Consider the following 12,139-nt stretch of genomic DNA (forward strand, 5'->3'; position numbering starts at 1 on the left):
AGTGTATGCAAATTAAGCATAATTATCAGGCTATACAAAAACCAATGCTCTCAATAACACCAGAGAGACCACATTCATTTCTATCGATTGATTTATATGGACCGTTACCCAGAGCAGCTACTGGAGAAGTTTATTTGTTAACAACTATGGACATCTTTTCACGATATGTGGTAGCCTATCCCTTGCGTAAAGCAACCTCCGCTGCTATCGTGAATAAAATTCTGAATGTATATATTCCACATTGTGGCCCTATCGAGCATATATTATGCGATAACGGTTCACAATTCAAAAGTGATGTGTTTCTCAAAGCCATGAACAAGGCCAACATTAAAATTCATTTTGTGACTCCGTACCATCCAAGTAGCTCCGTGGTAGAAAATGTACATCGCAATTTTGGTATGTTGTTTCGGCACTTTTGTAAGGATAAACATGCTGAATGGATTAAGCATGTCAACCAAATTACGTACCTTTTGAACCATTCTATATCAGACACTTTAGGTGTGTCTCCTGCTAATGTTCATAATGGCTCTGATTTGATTTTCCCTGTGGAACAACATTTTGATGTCAAATTGGAAGATTCGACAATTATAGATTCGTCCAATCTAGTGAATATGGTAAAGATCCGAAGACATAACAAGTTTTTGAAACGTAATTCACAAGTAGAGTCTTTGCAGGAAGGAAAATATCGGATCAAGGTCAATGACTTAGTTTTTGTTAAACAACATCCGCAGAGTAATATGTTGTTAAAGAAGATTTACAAATTTTGTGACATTTTCTCAGGTCCTTATTTATGTTTTAAGGAAATAAATCCTAAAGTTTTCGAATTGTTGAACGCTAAAACGGGGATATCAATTGGACTTCGCAATATAGATGAGTTAAAGGTTTGGAAACCTACTCCGTATACAAAGGAAAAATGGATGCATCTAGTGAAAGAATTAGTAGCACCTGACATTCTTGCTCAAATAAATAGGAATGAAAAATAATAATAACAATAATAAAAATGTATTTATATAATAACAAAAGGGTGTCTTTTGTTTCTGTAAAAATAGATTTATTTACTTACATGTGCTTATTCAAACGTAGATTGTGTTTAATTTTTGATTTTTGTTCAATTTTATTTTCTTTGATTTTCATTCATCAACGATAATTTTTCAATGACTTGAATTCTTTCTTATTAACGTGAAGGATTGTAATTTAATTCATGATTAATCAAGCACAAAAATTGTTTTCATTATATTAATTTGTGTTAAAACTTTATTGTTAAAGATAAGTATTGATGAAATGAAAGATTTGTTAGGAATGTATTTATATATAGGTATATGTATACGTGAAATATAATGAATAGATATACAAGGTGCGATTAAAATATGATGGACATGAGTAATGTAAAGAACACTAATGTAAACGGACCAGTGGTTCTTGAAGATAAAAGCCAAGCCTACTCATGACTTTTATATTCAGTCCCTTTGTCGAGCGACATTTTTATATAACAAAATACTTTGGTTTGTGTAATATTTACCTGTACCTTGGGCAGAAAGTACTCATACATATGCACTATACTTAGTAGAATGTTCATTTCATATTAACAAAAGAAGAATGTTTTTAATATATGTAAGAGATTATTATGGGATAGTTGTTGCTATGGACATGTTTTATGGTTACCTAGTCAGTGAATTTGTGTACTTAACAGTTTTAAGAAAAGGATATTATAAGTTATATCAAATAATAAACCAGTTTAACATCGGTTATAGACGTTGTCAGTTTTATTAAAAAGGTGAGATTAATGGTATTTAAATATCGAAGCTAATATTTTTAATGTCAAAGAAATACTACCACTTCGAATTTTTACCTCAGCAAACGAACCAGGTTTACGACTATCTTTTTGATAAGTCGTTGTAAAGTAACAATATAAGCATTACAATATTAGCTAATTTTCCATAAGAAAAGTGTTGTACACAGCACATACATTAGTATCTCAAGTTGTGGCATTACTGCTGCATCGCAAGACCTCACAAATATAAATAAATAAATAAATAAATAAAAACTTTCTCCCCCAAAATACTAGTTTGTGACCTAGTTGTTGGTAAGAGTAGAGATGCAAAAAAGACGGTTTTTTTGAATCGATGGTTTTTTGCACATAAAAAGACGGGGAAAAAACGATAATTTTTGAAATTTTGGCTTTTTTCATTTTCATGATTTTTCTATCTAAACAGCTTTCTTATAGTATACTGTAAAGTTAAATAAGATTTCATGACCTAAATACCATATTTCGCTCTGGAATTCACCATCATGATGGGTGGAGCATATCTTTTATGAATTTAAGTAAATATACAGTACGTAGTATTTGAGGGCAATTGTAGAGGATATTTAACTTTATTTTTAACTTATGAGTTACCGACATTTTTTTCTTCTCTACGTCATTGCTTTTTAGTCATCCGTGTTTCATTTCTTAGAGATTAGTAGGCCTACTCTAGCTTCTAGCACATAATTAAACTTATGTTTTTCAATATATCCGTCAGAGCGTACGTTTGTCAGTATATCTGTCAGAGCGTACTTCCAAATTTTTGTTATACAGTAGCTGTGCAGTGATTTAGCAATAATCTTACGGATACAACCTCGAATACAGTTTTATAGAAATAATCAGTAGCGGATTCAGAAAAGTATTTTGGGAGATGTTTCCCTGCTTAATGTTTGTTTTTTTTTTCCAAAATTTCCTAATTTTTTATTTGAGAGGAGCTTGAAGTTTATGAGTAAAGGCATAACTAATATTTCGTTTTGTTTGTATTCAGCAATAATCTTCCGAATACAACCCTGAAGACAATTTTATACTGATAATTAGTGGTGGATTTAGAAAAGTATTTTGGGAGGATTTTTTCCATATTAATGTTTAGTTTTTCAAAAAAAAAAAAAAAAAAACTAATTTTTATTTGAGGAGAGCTTGAAGTTTATGAGTAAAGGCATAATAAATATTTCGATTGTTTTACGGGGTACAGGTTTCAATCTGTAAGACATCCCCACCCTATAACCCCCTTCGCAAATCCGTCACTGCTGGTAATTAGTAATAACAACGATTTAAAAACGATAAAGGAAGTCTGCCAGGATTCACAGTACACACACTATCTCTACACTCACAGATGGAATTACGACAAACTTTTGTCAAAATGGCCAAATCTGGGTTGAATCCCGGACTTCCCGATAGAAGTGCAAAAACTAACCCTTCACTCATGGCTATTGTGCAGTTGTGCTTAACTTAAATATATTCCCTCTCTCTCTCTATGGCCTATGGAATCCGAAGGTTCAATACCGCGTTCACAAAAGTTCTCCACTGACTTCTATCCTTAGCCAACTGGATCCAGTTTTTACTTTGTATTCCTATTTCTGCGAGATCCATCTTAATATTGTCCTCCCATCTGCCTCTAGGTTTTCCTAATGGAGGTTTTCCGATTGGATTTCCAGTTAAAACTTTGAAAGCATTCCTACCTTCTTCCATTCTGGCTGCATGACCTGCCCACCTGTGCCTCCTAGATTTGATGACCGTAATGATATTTAGTAAATCGTATAAATTATGTAGTTCTTCGTTATGAAGTTTCCCCCATTCCCGTTCCCCTTGGGTCCGAATATTCGTCTCAGGATTTTATTTTCAAATACTTTCAGTCTAAGTTCTTCCCTCATCTCAAGCGACCATGTTTCACAACCATACAGAACAACAGGCATGATTATCGTTTTATATATTTTAAGCTTTAATATCCCTCGACAGAATTCGAGACGACAAAATATTTTGAACTGAATAATAACACAAATTTCCTGATTTCAGTCGACATTTAATTTCTTTGTGGATATGACTTTGGTCTGGTAATATTGATCCTAGATATTTGAAAGTATCCAGTTTGTCGAAAGTATTATTTGATATTTTAACGCATCCACAATTTGCCATATTACGATCCCGATGAACTTCCATGTATTTAGTTTTCTCTGCATTTACTTCTAAACCAATGTTGCTGCAAGCGTTTAGTAAGGCCTATGCATTTCTTTCTATTGTTCTATCATCCCCTATTAAATTTACATCATCAGCATACGCCATAACCTGGTGAATACCTTTGAGCTCTAGGACCTGGTTGCTATCTTTAATTTTATTTACAGCGTACTCCGAAACAATCCTGAATAATAGTGGCGATTACGCATCTCCTTGTTTCAGACCATTGTCGACGTTGAAGCTCATGGACAAGATATTTTCTACTCGGACTTTACTCTGGGATTCATTTAAATACATTTTAATTAGTCTAACTAGCTTTTTTGGTATTCCGAATTCTGTAAGAATTGTACAATACTTCCCTCCTATCCGAGTCGTAAACCTTTTTAAAATCAATGAACACCTGATGTACTGGTTAATATATTCCCATTTCTTTTCGAGTATTTATCGAATAGTAAATATCTGGTCGATAGTTGATTGATTTCCCTAAATCCACACTGATAATGTCCAATAATTTCATCTGCGTATGGAATCAATCTTGTTAATATAATGCTAAGAGAAATGCCGCGGTAATTATTACAATGAGTTTTGTCGCCTTTCTTATGAATTGAAACAGTGATTGACACTTTGCACTCTTCCTAAATGTATTCCATATGTTTTTTTTTTTTTTTTTTTTTTTCAAAAAAGTTGAATTCCTGTCGTTAAAAATTCAGAAACCTTCAGGACTGGGTAAACCGCTAGGAAACCACACTATCAGATGAACGGTCTATTACGCATATGATTCATGAACAGAAAATTCGGTGTCCGATTCTAAACAAGCTTAAGGAACAGTCAGTGCATTATAGAATTCGGAATTTTACCGATTTTGCAGATCCCAATCACCTGATAGGTGGTAACAGATTATTACGTATGTGATCAATGAATGAAAAATTTGTTCGAAATATCCATACAATGTATATGAAAGTTAAAACTTAAAAGTTTTAAGAATGTGCAGAACAACCCGAAACCAAGCTCTTGATGTGCTGGCTTTAAGATTATCATATAAATGTATTTCTCTCATGTTTTTTTTTTTTTTTTTTTTTTCAGAAACAGGGTGTGTGATATTTTGAAGTAAAAATACTATACACAATTTTGCTAGTTATTTGTGTATCATTTTTTTTTTAATAAAAGTACTTACTTTTGAGTATAAGAGGTTAGAAAATTACTACATCTATTGGTTAATCCTTAGGAATTCATAATGTAAATATGTTAAGAATTAAAAAAAAAATCTTTTCGAAAGTCATCGTTTATTTTAGGTTTTATTTTATTACATACATCAACCACTAATTAAATGAGTTTTTGTGCTGTAGAGAAGCGAAACAAAGTTTGCTTTATCAATTTAAAGCCAAATTTTTAAAAAAGCCCAAAACTTCTCAAGCAAAAAAGCAAAGCAGATTTTTTTTTTCTTTTAGAAAAACGTTTTTTTTTCCGAGCCCTTGCATTTCTAGGTAAGAGTAGTGATTATTGTTCGAAATACAGTGTAGACATATGGCATAAAACAGGATGCAACTTGTGCTAGGTGGCCGCTAAAAAGCATGAATGCTATCTAACCGACTCAGGACAGGAGCGTAATAGAGGGGCTCGAGCGTTTGCAAGGGGAGTGCGTCCGAAGGGAGCATGCGCGTCAGCGATGGTGCGTATGCGCATAACGAGGATAGTGGAAAAACACTTTATGTCATAAACAGCATGACTTATGTGTTGCACAGCTTTGGGGGAGATACTTGGGTCCATGTTCCGTTAAGGGGGTCCAAAACTACACTGGAACCCTTAAGCTGACCTAACCTAACTTGATCTAACCTAATATACCGTTATATTATGTAATCAAATGAAAATCAATAGAAAGAAGTGGTGTCAAAGACACTGGACCCCTTAACGGAACATTGACCCTAAATATTAGCAAAAATTACCAAAATGCACTAAATTACGTTAGGTTCGATTAAGTTTGGTTAGATGTTCATCTTCTTTTTTGTAGTTTCAATTCGTTTCCCACATTTACGATAAACTGTTCCCTGTTTAGTAGATCATGTTTTTCACACAATTTCAACAACTGACAGTCCTTGTTTTTGTATAACTCTTTAAAACTCAAACAAGATATGTTACAATCTTGTCATTAACGCACCATTTCCACGTTGCCTTTCCCATAAATCATAACAACAGTACTTCTCCGCCAAATAGTCCCTTCCACTTTTATATATAGTGCCACTTACAACATCAAAAACAACTAACAAGTATTTTCTTAACATCAGATATTCCCCTCATCTGACTTTCACCCACTCTTCCTCACAAACCAACATAAATTCTCCAATTCATCAGGTAAACTTTCTAAAATTGGTCCGGCGATACAGCAGTTAACCCTAAGTTGCTTAAGCCGCAATCCCTTTAAACAGCGCCTTCCGTGGCTCAATCATCAGTGGCATTTTGTCTTCGCTCCCTCATCTCTGGTGCGAGGGGCTCTTGGTTCGATCCCAACCCATGCGAATTGGTACCTATGGGTTTTCTCCGGTTTCACCTTTTTTCTCACACATTCGCATTGTTCCAATTCTTTCATTCACTTTAACCAAATCACACGTCCCCCTTAGCCTACAGGGCATAGACGTTTCATGTAAAAAGGAGAGTTTTATTTACTTTTCCACTTTTGTCCTACCGAAAATTTTGGTCAGAGCTGTCACAATTTAACTTTAAAGTCACTGCATGTTTACCAAACGACTTTTGATATTAATTATAAAAATTCTTCAAAAATTAAAAATATAGAACTATAACCGCTAATACGGGTCACAGTTATGCTATACTTCAACAATAACAGACGACTTCCACCGGGAATTTAATCTGAAAATAAACAATGCACACCAAAGCCGAACATGACAACTATTCAATTATTCAATTCCATTATCGATTCATTATACTACACAAATAATACGTTCATTTTTATTAACAAGTATATTGTCTATGACATTACCACAGCACATTCAACAGGTGTACAGGATCACCTGTTGAAGACAATGTGTTTTCTAATTAACAAAACTTTTTCCACAATGTAACAAGTAGTCAAGAAAAGAAAAAGTCTATGGAAAATATGATGTACTCTTTACTTACGAATTTAGACTATGTACTTCATTATCTTTCAAAACAAATGCGAAAAAAGCGCCACAGAACTACACACAAATAAACAAAAATAAACTTCAACTTTGCTTTTCATTGGTTAGGTCAATGTAACTTCCAATGTGGTATCAAACAGCAGTTGTAATAGGTCCGGCGTATAGAGTTACAACGAACAGTTAATAACATGCCTCCTTATTGGTTACTCTAATAGAGTGTTCTCAGTAACCCGAATAAAATAAAATACTCTCTACTTCAAGTGAGTTTTTATACGACAGGTATCAATTACCCTCTGCTTCCACATAAGCTTCGGCTGCTTAATTAAAAAAAAAAAAAAGTGCAAAGAACGAAAGCATGGGTATGTCGTATTTAATGAAGAACAAGCAGAAAAATTCCAAAATGACAGAGTTATCTATGTTTATGTTGAAAATAAACAATCCATCATATATAAGAAAGTGAAATTTTCTTACATAGATGGCTTCTAATACCTGAAATATTTGTAATCTTTGAGCGCCTTTACACTTTTCCCATCCTTCGATGTATATACTAAATATACATATATGCTGTACAACAGATCAGCACAGTATAGCTATCAATAACTTGTTTTATTATTATTATTTTCTTTTAAAGATTTTGCATCTTACGGGAAAATCATAATTTCCGTGTAAATGAATGAAATATAGTAGATATAATGTATATATAACAGTTATAATGTAAATATGACCGTGTAGGAAGCCTATTTCTGGTAGGGGTGCTCACCTCAGATTAAAACACGAGTATTGCCTCAGATTGTATCGATATTTTAAGTCCTTCTTTTAAACAAATCTGATGCTGGAAAGAGACATTGGGTGATATCAATAAAAATAAGTAACTACTCCTGAGAAGTCCTGCTCGAGAATCGGAGTAACTACGCCTGGAGTAATCTCCTCCCTCAATTTCGTATCAATAAAACAAGCCACTACTCAGGTCTAGTCTGCTCCAGATTTATGAACGTTTACTCGCGCTTCCTCTGCACGTAGCACTGAGTCGTATCAATAAAAGAAGTGATTACTAATTTCTCCCATTCATCGCGCAGTCATTTCGTTGTTTTTAACCTATGGCGTGTATCTTAAAAGCCATGAAACGGGCAAGTAGCAACGATAGCTTCAATCAAAGTGCATTTGTGGATATTCTAAAAGAGTTTCCAGTGGTACTTTCAAAGTCACAGCTACCAGAAAGTAAACGAAGGAAAGCCGAAACTTTGAAGGTAATTACAGTGAAATGAACGAAATATCAAATACATCTACGACTGAGACACAAATTCAAAAGAGAATCTTTAATATTCAAGCGAGAATAAAACAAAAATAAAAAAGGAGAAAAATAAAAAAAAAAACGGGAAAGAAGAAAGTAATATTGAAACCATGGGAATGAAACTATTTGAGCTGACGGATGTTGATTGGAATCCAGCAATATCAAGATTAACACGACAAGCGCATATCACGTGTTGTCCAAGGTCTTTGTAGATTGTTTGGCTTTAAGAATGAAATCAGACACTTGGCTCCTTTGTTTTCTTTTTAATAAAGTCCAGACACCCACGTCATAAATCACGTCCATCTGATTGCGTTTTCCGCACCATACGTGTCCCCTTTCGCCTTGACATAAACAAAATACATTCTCATGTATACACCCTCTCTATCAACGTTGAGTTGAGTTGATTATTAGTTTAACGTCCTTTTCAGTAGCGTGCCTATATGAGACAGAACCCACTGATTAACGTGGAATCCAAACCACATGAGCTCCTGCCGGGAATCGAACGCGGGTCTCCTATGCCAAAGGCATGTACGCTAACCGCTTAGCCACGAAATTGCTCTTCCTATTAACGTATTACTCTCCAAAATACTAGGTTTCTTTAATGCCACTTGTGTATAGTCAAGTGCTCCGATAGCACCCGGAAATGTATATTGTTCTTGCCACTCTGCCTTTGCTGTTTGTATATTACGCACACTTCCGGAAACAATCCATTTTCAGGTAGTCATAGCCACACCAGAATCCCCTGACATTCCGACCAGAATCCCGGATCACTCACATAACGCAAGAAAACCAAGGGCACCGATTTCTCTGTAAATTGGGGGGGGGGGGCATTCAGATGCAGAAGGTATATATATATCAGGATTTTAAGACAAATTGCACTCTAATTATGCCAAATATTGTATATTCATAAATACAATAGGGGCCCACATGAGCTTTGGGGGGCCCGGGTCCCCTGGCCCCCACAGGATCGGCAACCTTGAAGAAAACCCGCATCTTTTCATCATTACGTAGTCCACTACCCCGAATTTCCGTTGATTCTCCTTAAAAAATGTTGTGCTAATTACTACATTTTCTTTCATAAACTTATAATGCTTTTTGTAATCTCCATTTCCAACATTTCTATGCAGTTTATAAGTTTTTCTACGTAGTAAAACAATCATATACTCTGCCATATTTCGCACGGAGTCACCTATTTAGCTTGCTCCACAAATTTGGAGAAGTTACTAGCATCACAGAGGAGTCTTTGATTTTTATTGATATCAAACGCGTAGTAGTTACTCGGCTCAGGAACAGAGGTGTGGTTACTTCAAAAGGGCGGGGCTTTTCCGAGGTCAGCCGAGACGACTAGTGCTCAGTTCTCTTTTTATTGATACCAATGCGAGTAACTACTTCAAAATTGGGCGTAATGAGTAACTTCTCCGTTTTATTGATATCACCCATTGAACACCAATTAATTAGTCGATTGGTGAACCATGGGCGGCGATTAGGGGGGGGGCAGTTACCCCCCAGTTTTTTAAAGTAGACCATTAAGATATATATAGTTTCATTTGGAAATGTAAAGTTTTTGAATGTATTACTGGTTCATAGGAAAAATTGTGCCATATATTTGCCGTTGCGTGAGTACGTATTCGTTGTCTCCCGTTGAGATAAGCAACCTACAGTAATTTTGTTTTAATTTTCACCAAAAATAACCCTAAAAATTAACCAATTGGAGCACAATTCCAGGATACTTTCACTTCTTACAAGGGCTCGATATGTTAGTCAGCTGCTTTGAAACTAATTCGGACAACATTACGCAAAAAAGAAGTTTGTCACAAGTTATTGTTTAATTACACAAAAATTGACAGTTAATAAAATGTCTTTTCTTCTTTCTAATAGTAAGGAATATTAATTAAAAAGGGAATAATATGAAACAACTTCTACCTTTTCCATTGTTTTGCAGTGTATACGAATGAAGTGGTGTGTTTAGGCGTGTACGAGTGTGTATATGCAATTAAATTTAGTGAATTCTAGGTTTTAGGATTATTTTGTATAACTGAAGTGTGGAGTGATTCTAAGTATTGTGTTTTGATGTGGTCCAAAAAAGTGAAAACTGCACCCAATGACAACGAACATGTTTCGAGAAGCTGCAAAGGTAAATATTTCTTTAAATGTAGCATATGCTAGTAGGGATAGGGCTATATGTAAACAAAAAGGGGTGGTAAAGACAATGAGTAGAGAGTATAGTTGTATAGAAATACACTATTGTTTAAATGACATATGATGACAGGTAATGGTTGGTGTATTATTGTATGTATATTAGTTACATAAAAGAGAATAATAAAAGATGTCAAAGTTGTAAAGATAAATGATTTTTAAAAAAGCATTGGAAACTTGTTGAACAATGGCAGATTGTTATAAAGAATAATAGAACTATAGAATACTTTGCAGGTGTATGTTTTAAAATAATAAAAGAGAAACCTTGGAAACTTGTTGAACAATGGCAGCTTGTTATAAAGAATAATAGAAGTATAGAATACTTTGCAGCTGTATGAAAAGAATAATAAAAGAAAAACCTTGCAGGTGTATGCGTTAAAGAATAATAATTTATCTGACAAACAATAGCGGATTGTTATAAAGAAAAATAAAAGACTTTTTAAACCGGCGGCGAAAACGCGGACGCGGCGCGGGAATGCGCGGAGGCGCGAACGAAAAATACCCGGGTGCGCGGGCGCGAGCGCGTGACGTCATTTGAAATTTTTATTTAAATATTGGTTTAAAAAAATAGACATGTATAGTTTTGTTAGCGATTGAGAACCGTCAGTTTGTAGAAGACGTTGATGTGAAGCATAAGTTAGACGCTGAAAATAAATATCCAGATTCTCCAGATTGTACAATTAATGAAAATGAATTAGAAAGATATGAAAACGAAAATATAAAAGTTTATGCAAGTGATAGTGAGGATGGAATAGATAATGAAGTGTATGAATTTTCGGAGGATAACTCAGATTTTGAGGCGGAATCAAATGATGAAGTGGTATCAAATGTGGATACGCCGCCATGTTCACCTCCTTTATCAGAATTAAGTTGGAACTGTGAATGTGGTGTTAACTATGTGGATGTGAACTGTGTTAGAGAATGCATTGTGAAATGGAAACCAAATGATTATTTGATATGTTATGCATGTTATTGGCATGATACATGTGAATGGTCTCATGAATGTTTTTATTGTAATGAAGACATTTTAGACATTCGTGTTTGGTCTCTGTTAGTGAACCCTCGTGTACAGGAGGAATTGTTTGAGATTTATGCAGAAGCACATACAGTTATTAAACCATTAACAAGAGATTATTTTAATATTACATTTGGTGAACTATCAGTGGATGTGAATGTACGAAAAGAACTTTTAAGTATTTTTCTTGAAAAAGACAGATCGAACGAGTATAGTGAGGTGTGTTAAGAAAACGTACTGTACATAATGTATTGTGAAAATAATTTTTGTGTATCATGTAGTGAAGAACATATTAGTGAAGTTTGTGTTTTAAAAACTATAAGTGCATACTTACGCTTTAATAATATTTATTGTGAACAATGTTTGCTGCATCTTGAACATCAATGTTTATTTTTTCATGATATTGGAACTTTTGCTGTAGAACATTTATCCAACGACATAACTCTTATTGATTTATTTGAAGTGTTTGAAGAACATCATAGTGAAATTTCAAGTATAAACTTTATACGCAAAACGCGTAATTGTTTAAAGAA

At 34.3% G+C, this 12,139-nt stretch overlaps 1 protein-coding gene across 1 annotated transcript in view; it reads right to left on the minus strand.

Moving 5' to 3' along the window:
* Positions 1-7,252, minus strand: part of LOC145662882 (tyrosine-protein phosphatase non-receptor type 13-like) — a 1,067,674-nt gene extending 1,060,422 nt beyond the window's left edge. Inside the window, exon 1 of the mRNA XM_081728845.1 lies at positions 7,103-7,252. The gene's annotated coding sequence lies outside the window, so the exon portion shown is untranslated. The remainder of the gene's footprint in view (positions 1-7,102) is intronic.
* Positions 7,253-12,139: the final 4,887 nt, after the last annotated feature.

The sequence above is a fragment of the Thermobia domestica genome, chromosome 10 (assembly GCF_964235325.1).
Source record: "Thermobia domestica chromosome 10, izTheDome1.hap1.1, whole genome shotgun sequence".
NCBI lineage: Eukaryota > Metazoa > Arthropoda > Insecta > Zygentoma > Lepismatidae > Thermobia > Thermobia domestica.